At 51.7% G+C, this 17839-nt stretch overlaps 1 protein-coding gene across 3 annotated transcripts in view; it reads left to right on the forward strand.

Annotated features, from left to right (window-relative positions):
* Positions 1-777: 777 nt before the first annotated feature.
* The window catches only part of TSPAN18 (tetraspanin 18), a 148091-nt gene continuing 131029 nt past the window's right edge, over positions 778-17839 (forward strand). For all 3 annotated transcript variants that reach the window (XM_081155151.1, XM_081155150.1, XM_081155152.1), the window contains exon 1: positions 778-1018. The gene's annotated coding sequence lies outside the window, so the exon portion shown is untranslated. The remainder of the gene's footprint in view (positions 1019-17839) is intronic.

Raw genomic sequence — 17839 nt, forward strand, 5'->3', positions numbered from 1 at the left:
GAAGACTTAGATCTGGCCTCTTGCAATCAACTCATTTGCATCTGGTCTGGGGTCAGGCCCCTCCCTGCTGCAACCCCTCTAAGGCCTCTATTACCTGCCACAATCTAATAGCCCCTCAAGGAGGGTGACTCCCCCTGGTTTTCAGCAGGTACTCCCAGGGCATCGGAAGTCAAGGAGCAAGGTCCGGATGGAGGGGTCACCTCGCCTCCCACCCTGCAGTCGGGTCATGGGGGGGGGGGGCAGCGTAAAGTTTCTGTGGAATAAATCCTCCAGGTCTACCGTGCCACTCTGCCCACTTCCACGACGGAAGTGCGCCCGTGAGCGGAGGGGGGAGGCGGGCAGGGGGAGAAGAAAGAGAAGAGGGCAGGAATTGGCCCCAGGGTCCCCCAGCAGGGCCTGGGTGCTGGACTGACGGCGGAGACCAAGGCAGGAAGGCGGCGGGGGCAGCCCGCGGCGGGAGACGAGTCCTCGCGGCGGCCGCCAGGGCAGCGGTGGCGGCGGCGACTGGAGGCTGAAGGGGAGGAGGTTGGGGAGGGGAGGGGAGGGGAGGGGAGGGGAGGGGAGGGGAGGGGAGGGGAGGGGAGGGGAGGGGAGGGGAGGGGAGGGGAGGGGAGGGGAGGGGAGGGGAGGGGAGGGGAGGGGAGGGGAGGGGAGGGGAGGGGAGGGAGCGCGGGAGAGGGAGGGACGGAGCGGTGGCTGGGAGGTGGGGCCGGCGGGCGGGCGGGCGGGCGAGTGGCAGCAGCTGCCGCCGGCATCTCGGGGGCTCCTGGCTGCGGGCGGACGCGGCGTGGAGCGATCCGCAGCGGAGCCGCGCGAGGCCGCCCGAGCCCCGGCTCCAGCCCGAGCCCCGAGCGAGCGCCGCCGCCGCCGTCGCCGCCTCGCGCCGCGGGTCCCCGGCCACGCCGCAGCCAGGGCGGCAGCGGGCGCCCGGCAAGTTGAGAGCGCGCCGACCCGCCCCGGGAAAGTTTCCCCGGCCGCCGGCGGAGTTGGCGCGCGGTCCGGCCGCCGCGGCGGAAAGGTAGGGGGCTCCACGCCTTCTTCACTCGGCGCGCCCCGCCGCTGCGCCCGGGGACCTGGAGACTCCACGCGCGCTCCCCCGGGCGACTGTTGGGCACGGTGGGCGGGGTAGGGGTGCAGCTGGGGGGATCCCAGAACGGCCCCCGGGAAGCCCTGGGACCAAGTTTTACTTAAACCAGCATGAGGAGGGGCAGGGAGACGTGCTCGCCTCGAATCCCCGCTCCGGAGCCGCGAGGGCTGGGGCTTCCCCGCGGACAGGTGCAGCGCCACTCGGCTCTGGGAGCTCGGGGTGGGTGAGTGGGGGCGCCCGGAGAATGGCGGAGGGCGGCAGGTGTGGGTATAAGTTGGGGTCTCGGCGAGGGCTGCACCCCGAGGGAGGGCGTGCGCGCCACCCCACTCTGTAGGAGGGCAGGATAGGGTCTAGGGATTAGAAGCGAAGATCCGGGCTGGAAGGATTACTGGACCCAGCAGGGCACTGAAAGCTGGCGATTTCGGGGTCCCTGGCAGCGGGGCGGGGCGGGGGCGCCACCCTTTCCTTCGGGGACCCCTTGTTTCCCTACACGGTGTGTACAGTTTGGGGAGGCAGAGATTCTCTGTGGTTCTCGGTGGATCCGAAGTTCGGGTATGTCCGGATTTAGGGGGTGCAGTGGGAGTCCGCTTGAAGGGCTGGAGGGGTCGGTGGGTTCACGCCGGCTTTGGGACCCGGTTGGGTTGAGGTGAGTTGGCTCCCGCCAGGGGGCGCCCTTCCCTGGCCCTTTCGCTCATAGGAGGGAGAGTGCAGGTTCCTTCCAGACAACTGTACCGAAATCCGGGACCGACAACCACAGACCCTCCAACACATGAGGGGCCCAGCCGGGAGGAGCACCCACCGCGGGCCTGGGCCTGGGGGAGAGGGTCCAGTATGAGGCCAGGGTGCCTGAGTTGTAAGTGCACCGTGTGCTGGAAAGCTTGGCCGTCAGGAGGTGGTTTTTCTTGCGGGGAGGTGGTTGGCAGGGTGTATTGGTGAATAAAAAAAGTCACCGTTGGAAAAATAAAAAGGAGAGAAACTGTACACTAACGGCAAATTGGTGTGGAGAAAATGAATGGGAGAATTAACTTCTGAGGTTTCTTTGGAGTCTGAAACCCAAACCTCCGAATGCACCAACCTTTCTGTAAAAGTTGTACCTTTGTTCCCTGGATCTGGCCATATCCCTACTTGCTGTGGCTGGGTGAGCGCCTTTGGCACATCATATCTCCTCCTATCCATACTCTCCGTGGGCACGAATAAACTGGGAGGCACAGGGTGGGGGCGATGAGAGACCCTTGGAGACCTGAGCAGTCCAGGCCCAAGTGGTAATTTTCTCGGCAGTCAACAAGAGCTCCCCCACCCTCCAATCTGTGGTCTATAGGCCTCATTCATCTGGTCATTTCACAGTTATTGGTGGAAACCTGCTATGTGTGCCCTTGTCTGACCTCAGGGGCCCTGTGTGTTGCATTTGTGTGTCCCTGCTGAGGCCTCTGGAAGCAAGGCGGCTGCTGGCATCTGTGAAGAGTGTCTACTTTGTTGTGTGCCGGGCTGTTTGATATTGAAGGGACACTGAAGGGACTGTTGCCTCATCTTTCTCTCTAATTGCCTCCCTCCTCTCTGCACCCCAAGTGAGTATAAATGAGCATATCAAAGCCTGCACAGCGGCCTTGCAGTGGCCGGCGGAAGTTTTTGTCTGTCTCCTGGCTAGAAACTGTGCTCATTGGACAGCCCTCTCCTGAGTGTCCAGAGTCTCCTGCAAAGGTGATGGAAACAGGGAGGACCCTGAGAGAGAGCTGAGATTCTTGCTTTCTATGTAGCCCACCTTATGTTTTGTTGGATGCTACCAACATGCTCTAGGACAGAGTTGCCATAAAGAAAGATCAGCATGATTTTTATTTTGAGTAGAAGAGGAGGAACAGAGAGACAGAGGAAAGGGTGGAGGAGCCGCTGTCTCTGGATGTGTCTTCAAGACATTCCATGGGGCCAGAAAGCAAAAGGTTTTTTTGGTTTTGTTTTTAGTGACTCTTGTTTTTCTGAGGAGGGAAGCCTGCCCGGAACAGCCGGCCCTGTCCTGTGTTCCACCCATTCTCTCTGCACTACCCCTCACCCCCACCCCCATGTGCCCTGGAGACAAGAGGGAACTGAGACCCCAGGGCTGCTGACTCTGAGATCTCTGATTCCGCAAAATTTCAAGCCTAGGTCACTCTGTGTCCTTGTCACCCCATCCCCAAATACATTCAAATGCCTGGTCCTTTACACAACCTGTGATCAGAATGGCAATGCATCAATGAAAGATCCAAGGCACTTTCTAGAACCAGAACTTCATCTGGAGTTGGAGTTAGGACACCTTCAATTGATCCCAAAAGTGCCCCCCAATAAAAGTGAATTGAGCTTGGAAATAGCTCCTTGAGTTACTGAATGAGATTTTAATGGTGTGAGGGGTGGGTTGGAGGACAGGGTGCTGGGCAGGTGTGCCAGGGGGTATCAAAGCAAGGGCTTATGGCAGAGATTTGTATGAGGGGGTTAGGAAGGGAGGAAATGGCATATTTGGCAACCAACTCTTCTGGATCATCAGTGTGGCCTTGGGTGAGTCACTTCCCCCCTTTTGAACCTGCTTTCTCAGCATGTGTAATGAGGGTGCTGGCCTAGGAGATCTGAGGGGCTCTACAACTTAAAGTCAGAAGACTCTAAACTTTCAGGGTGCTAGGCAGTCCTGCTCTACCTTTGATCCAGTGGAAGGCACCTCTCCAGGTTGTTTTGCTCTGCCTTGGCCCACCCTACACAGCAAAGTGAACCAGGCTCCTGGCCTCCATCAGTTTTCGGTAGAGGGGGTAATGCCAGTGCCTGCTGGGAACCCCATAGCTGTCTGCAGGCTTGCAGGCTGCTTTTCTAGTGATGCGTGTCCGGCGCTCACTTTCTCCCCTTCCAGGGAAGGAGCAAACGTTGGTGGCTGGGCCGCCCCTTTTAGGGACCCCTCTTTCCAGAGAGAGCTGCTCTTCTGGCCTATTTCATCAGCCGTTGAGAAGAAAATCAGGAACATTTGTTCATACTCAGCTGGGACACTGCAAAGGGAGGGGCCTTGGAAACCAGCACTTTGCCCCTCCCTGCACCCCCCCCAGGAACAGATGATGGGTTGAGCGGGTATTTCTGCAACCTGATGCCACTGAGCAAACCTGCCAGCTTGAGCTCCTCCTGCCACACAGGCTGGCACCTTGGACCCGCATCAGCGCTCCAATCCAGGGAGGGGGAGCAGATAATGAAACACTTATAAGAGAGAGTGAGATGATGAGCCCTAGTGTTTGCAACTGGTAAAGCGGGCCTTTCGTCTGGGCACTTATCTTAAGGTCCAACCCTTACCCCTTGTTTGCACCCCAGACTGCTGCTTTAATTAGCAATTTAAACAACATGGAGATGAGCAGAAACATGCTCACTGGTGTGTGTGTGTGTGTGTGTGTGTGTAAATACTAAGAGGCAATAGGATGGAGTGGAAAGGTCACTGAACCAGGAGTTAGGAAGACTTGTGTTCTAGCCCTGACTCTTACAAACAGAGCTGTGTGACCTTGAGTGAGTCACCGCCCCTCTCTGTGCTTCAATTTCCCTATTTCTTCAAAGGCAGCATTGCATGGTGGTTAGGCCCCCTGAGTTTGAATGTTGGCTTTCTTCTAGTTACTAGCTCTGCAACCCTAGGCTATTCAATATCTGGTGCCTCAGTTTCCTGATATGTGAAATGGGATTAATAATGCTTCATCAGGTTGTTGTGAATAGTCAGTGAGATGAAACCTATAAAACACTTAGCACAGTGTTCGGCACGGGGTCAGTGCTCAGTAGATATTCATTATCATCTTGTCATTATTGTCATTATTATAGTTACTGTGAAGTGGGGGGATCAACCTTGGTCCTTTCCAGCTCTGATCTTCTGAGGCACTGTGTGTGCGTGTGTGTGTGTGTGTGTGTGTGTGTGTGTGTGTATCTGCTTTGGGGACGGAAGACAAGGGTACAGAAAATAAATTGCTTTTTTGTTTTCTTTCTTTTCTGCTTCATTTTCTGCTCCTGAGTTAAAATCTTATGAGTATTCTCACGATAGCCCTGTCCCTGTGGCAGGAAGCCCAATTTGACGTCACTGAAAATATCCCAGTTTCTGGCACTTGAGGGATGATATTTCATCAGCTCATGTTTGCCCATCCTATCTCTTCCACCCTTTGTTTCCCATCCTGAACCAGAGTACGAAGACCATGTGTGCAGATAATGAATTTAAGCTGATACATAACCCCCAGATTCACCCAAATAAAAGTCCATCCTCCTGGAAGACACTTTCCACTCTAAAACAAATAATCTGGCTCCTTTGCTATGTTGTATTATGTCTGGCTGGCCTTGCTTTTCTCTGTGTTCTGCCCCTGGGCCTGTCATAGGGACATTGGCCGGGTCAGGTCTGCAGTCTGAGATTCTGGGCTGTATCAGCTGTCCTGGCTGGGGTGACCTCCCCTGGCTGTGCCTCTGCCTGGTCTCCTGCCAGCAATCCAGCAAGGCTCTGAGCCTTCCTGGTGATGATCTTCACAGAGGCAGACACATTGAGAGTGCTCATCACCAGCCAGGAGCTACATGCTTTCTTTCACCTCCACCCTCAAGGTTGGTTCAGATATTGTCCCCATTTTACAGATGAGAAAGTAAGGCTCAGAAAAATCAAGAGAGTAAGTAGTGGGACTGGGATGTGCTCCTAGGTTGATCTGACGCTCCAACCTGTGCTCTAAGCCATGATGTGATCTTTCCTCTTATATCAAAACCTCCTGTGAGCCCCAAAGCCCCAGGGAAGATATCCCTGAGATCCAATCAGGCCCCTTCTTCCTGCTTTTGATCACCTTCCAGGCCCAGAGTGCCTTACAAGTTTCTCTCTTTTCATCCTGTATCCTGCATCGATTGCTCAGCCATCCTGGACACTGAGGAGATTTTTTTTGGCAAGACTGCTTCCAGGAGGGGGATGATCTTATTAAGCAACAAAAAGTTGTAATTTAAAGAGGATGTGTGTTGGAGTCACAGATCTGCATTTGAATCTTGTTTCTGCCACTTACTGGCTATATGGTTCTTGTTTCCTTATCTGTGAAAATCAGAATAATAGCAACAATGATACTGTTAAGCTAAGTAACACTGGCTGCCACAGTACATGACCCCAGAATCTCAGTGGCTTAACACTGCAGGTTTAATTCTCTCTTCCATTATTTGTCTAATGTGGATCTCTGCTCCACATGGTGACTCAGGGACCCAGGCTGATAGCGACTCCACCATCTTTGTAGCTGCACCTTCTGGATTATGTGGCATCCACAGTTACTGAAGAAGAGGAAGAGTGACATGGAAAAGGCACACAACACTCAACTGCTTCAGCCAAGAGGTGACACACATCACATCCCTTCAGCTCCAGTACATTGGTCAGAACTGTCTGCTGGCCCCCAACCAGCTGCAAGGGAGGCTGGGGGTGTAAGGAAGCTAATGGATATTTGCTGAGCACTAACTCCCTGTATTTACATTTCCTGAATAGAAGATTAATTGAGATGATGCGTTTAGCATAGACCTGGTATATAGTCCTTAAAACATGGAAGCTTCCTTTCCCTAATAATCCCTGATGCACATTCCTCTTTATAGATTACAGACTGCTACATGGAGATGATCTTTGTGTACATGGGCAGATCATATGGTTCCCATAATACACTGGAGGGAGGGGGTGCTCAGGGGGGCCAAGGGACTAGCAAGTGAATAAATACACGGCAGGGGCACTAAGTCGGGCCCTTGACCTTCAGCTCATTGCTTCCATGGCCTCCTTTGGCTTATTGAAATTTACTGCTCTGAGAACTTCCAGAATCCTCCAGAACCTTCTTTGGCTCCTATCTTCGCCTCCTGTACTTAATGGTGTGGAGCTTCTGTATTCATCTTATGTGTGTGCATAGGACAGGAGGAGAAAGGGCCGGGGAGGGGAGGCTGCAGGAACTATCTGGAAGCTGCAGGTGAAGCATATGTCATGAGGTGAGAGAAATCATAGTTTTAATATTCATAGTGAAAGCCATAGGAATTTGGGTCCCACATACACTGCTCTGGGAACTGCTGTGCATTCAAGCTTTGGGGTGCCTTCCAAATGACATACAAGGTTACCTGTGTTACCTGTCCCATCTATGCAGCCTCATGCTGGCCCTTGTGGTATTGGGCAGGGAAGGAGAGAGGTCCTGATGAGTCTTTCCAGCCCTGTTTTTCTATTGATGGTAAGATGGCCAGACCTAGGTTTGAATTCTGACTCTTTAAAAAAATGTATATATTGATTTTTAGAGAGGAGGAAGGGAGAGGGAGAGAGAAACATTAATGTGAGAGCAGAGCATCAGTCGGCTGCCTCCTGCACCCCCTACCGGGGAATCAAGCCCCAAACCTGGGTATGTGCCCTGACAGGGAATTGAAAAGACAGCCTTTTGGTGCACAGGACGATGTCCAACCAACTGAGCCACACCAGCCCGGGAGAACCCTGACTCTTCTGCTTAGCACTTGTTCATCCCTGTGAGCCTCAGTGTTCTCCTCTGCAAAATGGGAAGAATATGGGAAAGCTGTAAAGCTAATCAAGTGCCTGGCACATAGTAGGTGTCAGCATGCTTGCTTGTCTCTCCTTTCCCTCTTGAGTTAGAAGAAAGACACGCTTTTGGCAAGGGACCAGTGCTGAAGGGAGGCTAGAAGCAGCCCAGCACACCCACCCATAACTTGGACTGAGTGGCACTGGGCTCCCATCCCCCGTGGCCTGGGGCTGAGCTCTCATGTTGAACTAATAAGGCTTCTATTTGAAATGGGAGAAGAATTTGGAGCTCTGGCCCTTGGATTTAGGCCCATCTTTTCATGTCTAATTACCACTGTGGGCGTGGGGCCTGGGGGTGCTGCCGAGAGAGGCCCTCTCCCCTGCTGCTGCCTCCCTGGCTGGGATACATTGCAGTGCACTTGCTGGCCAAGTGTGCCTCAGCGTCCTGGGGGCACAGCCCCGCTGCCACCTGGTGCCTGATATTTAGGACTCCCTCCACTAGGGCAGGCCCAGGGTTCTTAGCCCCCAGGGGAATGAGGTGCTTCTCTGGAATAATGGAGATTAACTGTCGCCCGAAAGGACCCCACAGGAATAGAGCCGGTGCACTGGAAACCAGAATGGATAGATCTTTGGGAGAGCATAGTTCTAAGGTGACCCATCGCCCCCTGGGTATGGTGGACACTTATTCCTGGGGACACTTCAGAGGGTGACTGTCCATTGCAGCTGCCACCAAGATGCTAGGGAGGCACTGCTGACTCCTGGCTTCTCTGAGAATCACTAGTTGGGCCTGTGAGTCGGCCTCCACAGGGTCCCTGAAACACACCTCATTCGCTCCTGTCCCCAGACCTCAGCTTCTGCAGCCGTCCCACCTGAAACACTTAGGGCAGGGCTTTGGACCAGCCAGGAGCCCTATGAGGTGATGTATTGGTTTCCTTGAGCTGCTGTAAAAAATTAAGCCACCAACTGGGGGCTTAACACGACATTTACTCTCTCACAGTTCTGGAGGCTGGACGTCCAAAACAAGGTGTTGGCTTGAGGGGAGGGTCCTTCGTTGCCCCTCTCTAGCTTCTGGTGGCTATTGACAACCTTGGTGTTCCTTGGCTTGTGGACACATCGGTCTCTTCCTCTGTCATCACATGGTATCCCCCGTGTGTGTCTTTCCTCTTAGGAGGACATTAGTCATATTGGATCAGGGCCTAATGATCTCATCTTAACTTGATTACATCTGCAGAGACCCTATTTCAAATAAGGTTTTATTCACAGGTATCAGGGGTTAGAACTTCAACATATCTTTTTGGGGCTCACAATTCAACTCATAACAGGTGGGTACTATTATTGCCTCATTTTACAACCAAGAAAACCAACCCAAAGAGGTTAAGTAATTTGCCCAAGTTCATCTAACTGTATAACTAGTAAATGATTGGTAAATTTTAAAAAATATATATTTTTTGATTTCAGAGAGAGAGGAAGTGGGGGGAAGAGATAGAAACATCAATGATGAGAGTCATTGATCGGCTGCCTCCTGCACACCCCCGACTGGGGATCGAGCCTGCAACCCGGGCATGTGCCCTGACTGGGAATCGAACTGTAATCTCCTGGATCATAGGTCGATGCTCAACCGTGGAGCCACGCTGGCTGGGCTGATTGATAAATTAATCTCTTTTCATTTCAGTTTTCTTATCCATAAAGTAGGGATTTATACCCACCTCATGGCCTAGTTGTGAGCATCAGAGGAGGTGAATGTCTGTATCCACAGGCTGTGCCCACAGCTAAGCATTTGTCAGATGCTGTTGTTCCCTCCCTCCCTCCCCCCTCCCCTCCCTCCCCCCTCCCCTCCCTCCCTCTCCCCTCCCCTCCCTCCCTCCCTCCCGGCCTGGAAAGGTGCTGGGTGTTCACTCTGGGTTCAGGAATAGCAATGTATATAAACTATAGCCAGTTGCAGGTAGAATGTTTTCTAGAAGTAATGATTCAAAACGACTGCATGAAAGGCATCATTTACATTCTTTCCACATGTCCTCCTGGAGTTGCCTGCCATCTCCGTCTCCTCTTGAGTTGAGAATCTCTGATTGAAATGAATTGTTCCAGCTTGATATTTATCCCGGGTTCACCTTTAGCCCTGGAAATCACTGTGACTTTTGCAAGTTGGGCTTGTCTCTCCAGGGGCAGCATCTGGGCATCTCTGCACAAGGAGAGGGCCTAGGAGGGAAACAGATGACTCCCAGCTCCAGAGCGGCTTCTGTATCCGACAGCCTGGGTTCAAATCTCAGGTCAGCCACGTATCTTGACCTTTGACAAGTTACTTCTCTGTGCCACCATTTTACCTCGGAGAGTTTTATGAAGATAAAATAAGCTTTGAATGCATAAATGTTTCTCTTGGGATCGAATGTGGCACTTCAAAACCATTCAATGAATGTTAGAATTATTCTAATTATTCTATTTATTATCTGTTGCCCTCAATGGAATGAGAGCAGAGACCTGTCTGTTTTTGTTTGTTTTCTCCACAGAACCTGCAGGGTGTACCTCAGTGCCTGGGTTGGAAGAGATGCTCAGTTCGTACATGCTGAATGAATGAATGGATGAATGAATGAATTCTTAGTAATAACTTCTTTGAGATCACATCCTTCCTTGCTATGCACCAAGATCTCTTCCCCTTATCTGGGGATACCACGGGAACCAAACCAGTGGGGAGCCCCAGGGCACAGTAAAAACTCAGGGAAGAGACATGTCTGTGGATGGGGCCGCGCAGGCTTCCCCATGGAGTGAAGTGCAATTTGAAGCTTGGAGATGAGGTCAGGCTGGGGAAGGGGAGCCCGGGGGTGTGGTCACCACAGGAAACAGGCTAAGTGGAGGCCCAGTGGCAAGAGCCACATTCACACTGTGGAGTTTTCCCAAGACTTACGGGGGAACAGAAGGGCACGGCCAGCAGAGACAATGTCCCCCGCTCTGACACATGGAAAGGAGGCTAGCCTTCTCTAGGGTTACTACCTAACAGGTGGACCTCGCTGGAGGCAGCCAGATCTATAAAATGCCAGCTGGATTGGAGGGCCCTCATTCAATTTACAGACGGGCGGACTCTCAGATTCCCATTGACCCCCCCCCCCCGCCTTAAAAACAAAATTTGATTTACGGAAGTTCGACTTACACACTTTGTCAGGGAAAACATCTGTTGTGTAACGTGATCATGTAGCCGCCTGGCTGGCAACCCTTCAGTGGATTCTCACTTGTGTTCAAAAGGCTTTCTCGAAGCCTCTGCCCCCTCCCCCATCCAAACTTGCCTCCCTGGACTCCAGCCCACCTGCCACTTTGCTTCCTTCTCTCTCGCCCCCACCCACACAGGGCCACTCTGATGCACTCCCCAACATTCCCTGCAATGCTTCTTCCTTCCTCTTGAGCTACCTGACTCTTCCTCATCGTTCGATCCCAGCCCCTGTATCACTTCCTCTGGGAAGCCCTCCTTGACTCCTGAGTGGGCCACATCCCCACCTGTTGACTCTGATTAATGGGCAGTTGTTGACTTATGTGTGATTATTTAATGTCCGTCCCCCCCACACTCTAGCGTAAGTCCCAGAGGGCAGGGACCCTGTCTGTCTTTGCTCATCCGTGTATCCCAGGTAACTGGCAGGTGCTCAGGAGGGGCCTCTCTTCACTTTCTCCTCTGCAGCCCAGTCTTTTCCAGTTTGATTTGGGTAATGGGCTTGGCTAGCATGTACTGGTCACTTGTTGACGTGTTCTGGGTGCTTACAAGTTTTGTCTGAACCAATAGAATGGCTTATAGTCCCAGCTCTGCCACTCCTCAGCTTCACAGCCTCAGGCAAGCCACTCACCCCCTCTGTGCCTCCGGTTCTAATCCATAAAATGGGACTAAAAATAATACCTAATTTATTGAGTTGTGAGGATTAGTTAATTAATTCATGTAAAATTTATTTTCTCACGATTTTGGAGGCTAGAAGTTCATGATCAGGGTGCCAGCAGGTTTGGCCTCTTCTGAGGTCTTTCCTGGCCTTTTCGTTGTGTTTTCACATGGTTTTTCTGCTCGTCCCTCGTGTCTCGTGGGTGTCTAGGTCACCTCTTCTTATAGGGACACTGGTCAGATTAGTTTAGGGCCCTCCCATAAGCCTTATTTTAACTTAACTACGTCTTTAAAGGCCTTATCTCCAAATGCAGTTACATTTCAGAGGTACTGGGGTTAGGGCTTTAAGGTATGAATTTTGGGGGAAACAGTTTAGCCTGTACACCCTCTGATTTGGTACTATGATTGTCCTCATTTTATGGTGGAGGAAACTGGGCACAGAGAGGTTAAGTCACTTGCCTAAAGTAACATAGCAGAGGTATAGCAACGCAAATAGGTGGTCTGAACTCTGGAGCTCCCTCTCAAGCATTAGATGGTCTGTTTCCTGGCTTGTGCCCATGGGACACCAGGGTCTTTCCCACTGGAGCCAGTTTGTGTCTTAACGGCCAGAGTGGCAATTAAATCGGGATCCAGAGTTCTCAGAAGCTTCTCACCTGGCCCTTTTCTCCCTTCTAGCCCTGAATCCCTTGTTCAGCAGCAGGTACCAAACCTTAGAGGACATTGGGACCTGCCTTCCTGCACCTGGGCTGAGAGGCCAGGATGGGAGGGAAGGACGTGAGAGGGTCCCAGGAAGTGAGGGAGATAACTGATTCCAGGGTCTTCTCCCTCTATAGTGGTCATTTATTTGATTTTCCAGGTCTTAGAGGCTCTTTGGAAAGAATCATGTTTTACTGGTGAAAGGCTTAGGATGAAAATAATCAGAAAATATGGAAATAGAACGAAAGCATAGTCAATGGAAACTAACTCTCAGTCTTAAGCCAGTCTTCTGGCCCAGAGCCAACCAGTGTTACCAGCTTCCTGTCTCTCTTGAGTTGTCCTCTGGGTGAATGAGCACATCTGTGTACACAGCACCCTCCTTTTATATACCTGCTGATGCTCCATACCTTCTGCTCTGCATCCTGCAAGTTTTCACCTGTTCTGCATTAGCACACACACTCCTGCCTGTTCTAGTTGGTTGTTTCCAAAAGCAGACGGTGAGCAAGGATTTGGGTGCAAATAGTTGGTTATACATGACTTTGGTCCCCGAGAGGTGAGTGGGCAGGGAGGGGAGGAAGGCCAATCAAAGGTGCACTAATGAGCTGCCTACCTCTGTGGGCAACTGGGGTTCCTTCCCTCCCACTGGGACCCTCCCAGTGCTGTGTGGAGCTCACCGCAGAGTCATCCCAGCAAGTGGTCACCAGCTTCCATCTCTCATGAGACGAGGGTTGCTCCTGGGGACATGGGCACCCAGTTATTTCCAGCCTATCTTCAGGCCAAGAGACGGAAAGGGACTTGAATAGGGGCTACCGGAGTGAACAGAACTGTTTCCTGAGGCTGTAGGGGGCCTCCAGGGGGGACCATGGGTGTCTCTTAGCTCATCCTTTTGTGAGGGATGCCTAGTATTCCTGCAGGGACAGCTGTAATGCTTTGTCAGATTCCCTAGTGATGGGCTAGAATGTCTTTCTTGCTCACACCTCTTTTCTTTCCCAATGCTCCGCAACCTGTGGAGACAGCCTGTTGTGGAGTGGCTAGCTGGACCAATCGCCACTTCCTCTCTCCCACAGTTGCTTGGGCTTCTCTGGCCTCTCCCTGCCCCTGCCCATCCCTGCTTGGTCCTCACAGATGTCAGTTTGACCCTTTCATCTCATGGGATCCAGGTGCCTGGGCCAGGTGGGGTGTGTGAAAGAACCCTGGGACCCTGTGCAGAGAACTTGGGAGCAGGAGGCCAGAGGTCATGATAGAGGGCGATTTCCACCTTCCTCCTGGTTGTCCGTTGGCAGATCAAAGGGCTCTCTGTTGTTGTTTTATTTTCCTTTCCAGTGGGTTCTTGCTGAGGAAGCAGGCTGCGGAGCCAAGGCAAACAGAGATCTCTGAGGCCGTTGCCTGCTGGTTGTGCAAGGCTGAGCGAGCTGGAGGACGGGGCTGTGGTGCTGCGAAGGGGCCAGAGCTGGGGCTTCCCTCCTCTGAGCCCAGACACCAGATGGGGACACTGGAGGCTAACCTCAGAGCCTGATGGGCTCCACAAAGCCTGGTAATGTGGTAAAACCAAGGAATTAGGGGAGTGGGGGTGGGGGTGCCAAGACAGCTGGATCGCAGCCTAGACCCATCCCATGAATTGCTGTTTCCACTGTTCCCCAACTGAAGAGATGGGGAGAGCACTGGACTGGGAGTCCAGAAAATCAGAGTTTAGAGCCTAGTTCTGCTTTGGCTCGAACCAGCTCTCATGTCTGCTCGGACCTCTGACACACTGGGGAGTGGGGTTCCTTGTTCTCTGGGTCTCCTACCTCTAAAGTCGTCCCTTGGAGTCTTGACCGAGGACTGTGACCAAAAAGCGTTGAATTCCCTGGAGAAGAGTGCTCAGGAATGCTCAGGAAGCCCAGGCGAGGCTGTTGATGGAAGTGGGGGTGTTGTTTAAATAAATTAAGAGGAAAATCCATCAGCATTATTTTCAATAGCTGGGATGATATGCATAACATTTCCTCCCTTTCATTTGATAATGTTTCCTTCTCCGCGTAGTTTGAAGAAAGAAAGTGTCTGATGATTTGCTGCACAATGAGCTCAAATAAAAATATTCTCTTTAAAAAGCGGTTGCTATGTAATTGAATTTAAATAAGAGGCAATTTTTGTTTCTAAGTAGCCTAACCAGTATTCAAGCACTATTCTGACTAGTTGAGAGGTATGTGTATGTTGTGTGAGTGTAAAGAAAAGAAGACCTCACTGATAGAGTCTTTTTGGTAAAACAATAATAATGATAACAATATATTAAATAAAATTGTGTGCGTGAGCTCATGCGCGTCTGCTGGTGAGAAATGTATGGGATTAAAATTAAATGCTCTTCTAGAAGGAAGAGATCTGAAGGCATCTGTGGAGTCCAAATAGCATTTGAATGGGGCTGTTAAGTAAGTGAGAATTCTGAGTCCCACAGATCTGAGTTCAAATTCTGGCTCTGCCCCTCACCAGCTACATGACATTCGGCAATTTTTTAATTCTAACTAAGCCTCAGTTTCCCCATTTGGAAAAAAAGGACAGCAAAGTCTGGATCAGATGTCTAGCCTGGTGCTGGGTGTGGAGTGACCTACCACATTGGTTCTCTTCCCTTCCCTTTCTTTCCAGAAGCACAGCAGAGTTTTTGCATGTATGTGCTAGACCCCATAGACATGACCTCATTTGATGTCCAACAATCCAATTGGAGTGAGATTTTTAAAAATTAATTAATTTTATTATTTTTAAAATTGATTTTAAAGAGAGGAAGGGAAGGAGGGAGAGAGAGAGGAACATCGATGTGAGAGAGAAACATCCATCCATTGCCTCCTGCACCTGCTCCCACCTGGGGATCGAACCTGCAACCTGGGTATGTGCCCTGACCAGGAATCTTGTGTATGGGACAATGCTCTAACCAACTGAGCCACCTGGCGGGGTCTGGGGTAAGATTTTAAGTCCCCACTTTATGGAAGGGAGACCTGCTTTGCTGAGATTATGGAATTCGTACATCAGCCAGTTGGTGGAGGGGCATGTGAGAGAAACTGGAAGGGTTTGCCCAAACCACAGAAAGGCCTGGCCTTTCCCATCCTAGGGGACTTTTGCCTCTGAGCTCTGCTGAATGCAGAAAGGGGCTCCTGGTGTTGTTTGGTGTAGATGTTCATTCTTTCCTTCTTCTGTGTGTGGACTAGATTTTACAAAAGATTTGAGGCTGAGGGTGGTACACCCAGAGACTGTATAACCATCTGGCCCAACACTGCACAGTGGAGACTTTTCCAGGCCTTAAAGCCCCTGAGCATACAAAGGCTGGGCCCTCTTGCTCACTCCTCTCATCTCCCAAGCTTCTCCCCAGTCTCAGCCCCCCTCTGTTCCTCTCTCTGAGGACACAGAGAGTTTCTTTCTCTTGGTCTTATTGGAGGTGCCCCTTGTGTGGGCAACTCAGATGGCCCTCCTGCCATGCAGAGTGATGGAGGACAGGGCTTGTCCAGCACCCAGCTAACCCTCTTTTCCTGCCAGACAAACTCTCCCTCTGCCAGAGGCCCTTTCTTACTGGTCCTGGCCAGGCTCCTGGCCCTCACACTCTTGATGCCCAAGACTAAACTCCACCCTGGCACATGGACATTCCTTAGGAGACATTGTTCCTAAGAGCCCTCTTGTGGGGAGTGGCAAGCCATCTTAGCTCACTTGTATTCTTGTTTCTTCTATGGCTTAACAAGAGGCTGAGAACAGTTAGCACCCCCCCCCCCAATAGAATTCGGGAGCAGATAATGCTTGTATGTGTGCACAGGTGCTCTTGGGTGGGTTCTGCCTGCCTTAAGGTGTCACCAAGTGCTGTGTCTGAAATAAGTGCCATGCTGAAGGCTGCGGATGACTTTATCTATGGGGTGAGGAGCGACAGGATCAGGGCAAGGCTGTTCTGGCCAGGTCAGTGGATCATGGGAAGAGAGCCAGGTGATTAGAGCTGGGGCCTGGGTCACACTGAGAGGCCTCCGCGGGGCAGTGGTACCTCACCATGAACAAACGGCGAGTCCCCAGAAGTCTGGGGAAGGGGTAAACTAGGGAAGATGTGTGCAGGAGCTAGGAAGGCCCCACATATAGAGTTGCATTTGGGTCCTTTTTCTGTTTCATAAATTCTGCCACCTCTGGGAGTAGCCAGAAGGCTCCCAAAGACAGCAGCAGTTTCTGGAGTCCTGCCTTCACTTCTGGGGAGTGGAGGGGCTGCTGGGTGCCTTCCTCACCATCCTGGAAGCCCCAAAGCTTCTCAGAAGGAAAAGACTTTGGAGGTGAAGAGAAAGTGGTCCGGAGGGAGGAAATGCCCTTGTAACAGTCCGAGGGCCCAGTTTGGGGCATATTTTGCTCAAAATGGTCTCAAAAGATTTGCAAAGATAGGGAACTTTTAGGTGTTTTTTTTTTTTAAACTTCTAGCATTAGTGAGGGTGGAAGAAAAGGCAAGAAGGAGCCATCTGGCCTGGATGAAGGGAGAAAATGAGATTGCTTGGTTTTCATTTGCAGCAAAATGCACTGTGAGTTTTTCTGCAAATGTTAATAAAGACAGAACATGGTAAGTCACTAGCGGCCTCCTGGGCTGCTGCTGGAAACACCTTCACGTTGGAGCCTCTCTCCGGGTTTGTGTGTATTACTGCTTCGGAAGAGGGCAATTTGCAGCTATGTCAGATCACCGGTGTCAGCTGCGTTAGGGAAAATCTCTGTCTTACCGCCAGGATCAGCGTGAGAACGCCGCCTGGCCTGCTTTCGGCTGCAGCCTTGTCTCTGTGCCGACATCCCAGCCTGCAGCCAGCCTGCAGCCGGCCTGAACGCTGTCTCCATTATTTACTACTTAGCGGGAGAAAGTGAAACAAGTGTGATAGGTTTGAGATGAATGAGGTTATCATTACGTTTCTGGCTTTCCCAGTGGTTCCTAATTGGTTGTGAGAGGCCCCGCCCCATGGAGTGGAGAGAAAGAGACCTGGATTAGAAATGGGAGGTAGGTAGTTTCAAGTTCCACTTTGCTGTAGCCTCACTGTGTGACCTTGGGCAAGGCACTAGTCCTCTCTGGGCTTGTTCACTATAAAACCCCCATGTGGCGAGAATGGACTGGGGATGAGCAGCAGCTGCCCCCTTTAAGTGGGGTGTTCCTCTCTCCCATTCTTCTTTTGGGTCTTTGTTTGGATTTGCATTTGGAACCCACAACAAAATGCTGTCCTTTGGGACTCCCAACCTGCGTCAGAGAGAAGGGCTTTGCAGATGAGTGACTGGTGAGTTACAAAGAGCAAAGGTCTTCTGGTCATGCTGGGGTTCAATCCTGACTCTGCCTAAATTTACTGTCTTGGTGACCGGATGAGTTGTTAAGTCTTTCTGAGCCTCAGTTTATCCATCTGTAAGGTGAGAAGAATAGCACCCATCTCAAAGGATTGTTTTAGGGTTAGGACAAGACTGTGATTAGAAAGTGCACAGCATGCCTGATGGCCGTGGATACTTGGCAGAGCACAGCTGGCCTGGTGGTGCCCCCTCATGCCCACTGGGAGGGGAGACTCAGCGGTTACTGTGATGTGGCCACCTGGACCCAGTACTCCCTTTGCTGATGTTGGGGTGGGAGACGGGAGTTCTCTGGGCTCTGGCAGTGCCCTTCTCCCTGGCATTCCTCTGGCCAGTCAGGGCCAGGCGCCAGGTGGAGTGGTGACTGCTATTCATGGCACCAGGCACTCCCAGACAGGTGGGCATCTGCTTTGCCTTGTGGGGCAGCTGC

This window comes from Miniopterus schreibersii (genome assembly GCF_964146895.1).
Source record: "Miniopterus schreibersii genome assembly, chromosome: 12".
NCBI lineage: Eukaryota > Metazoa > Chordata > Mammalia > Chiroptera > Miniopteridae > Miniopterus > Miniopterus schreibersii.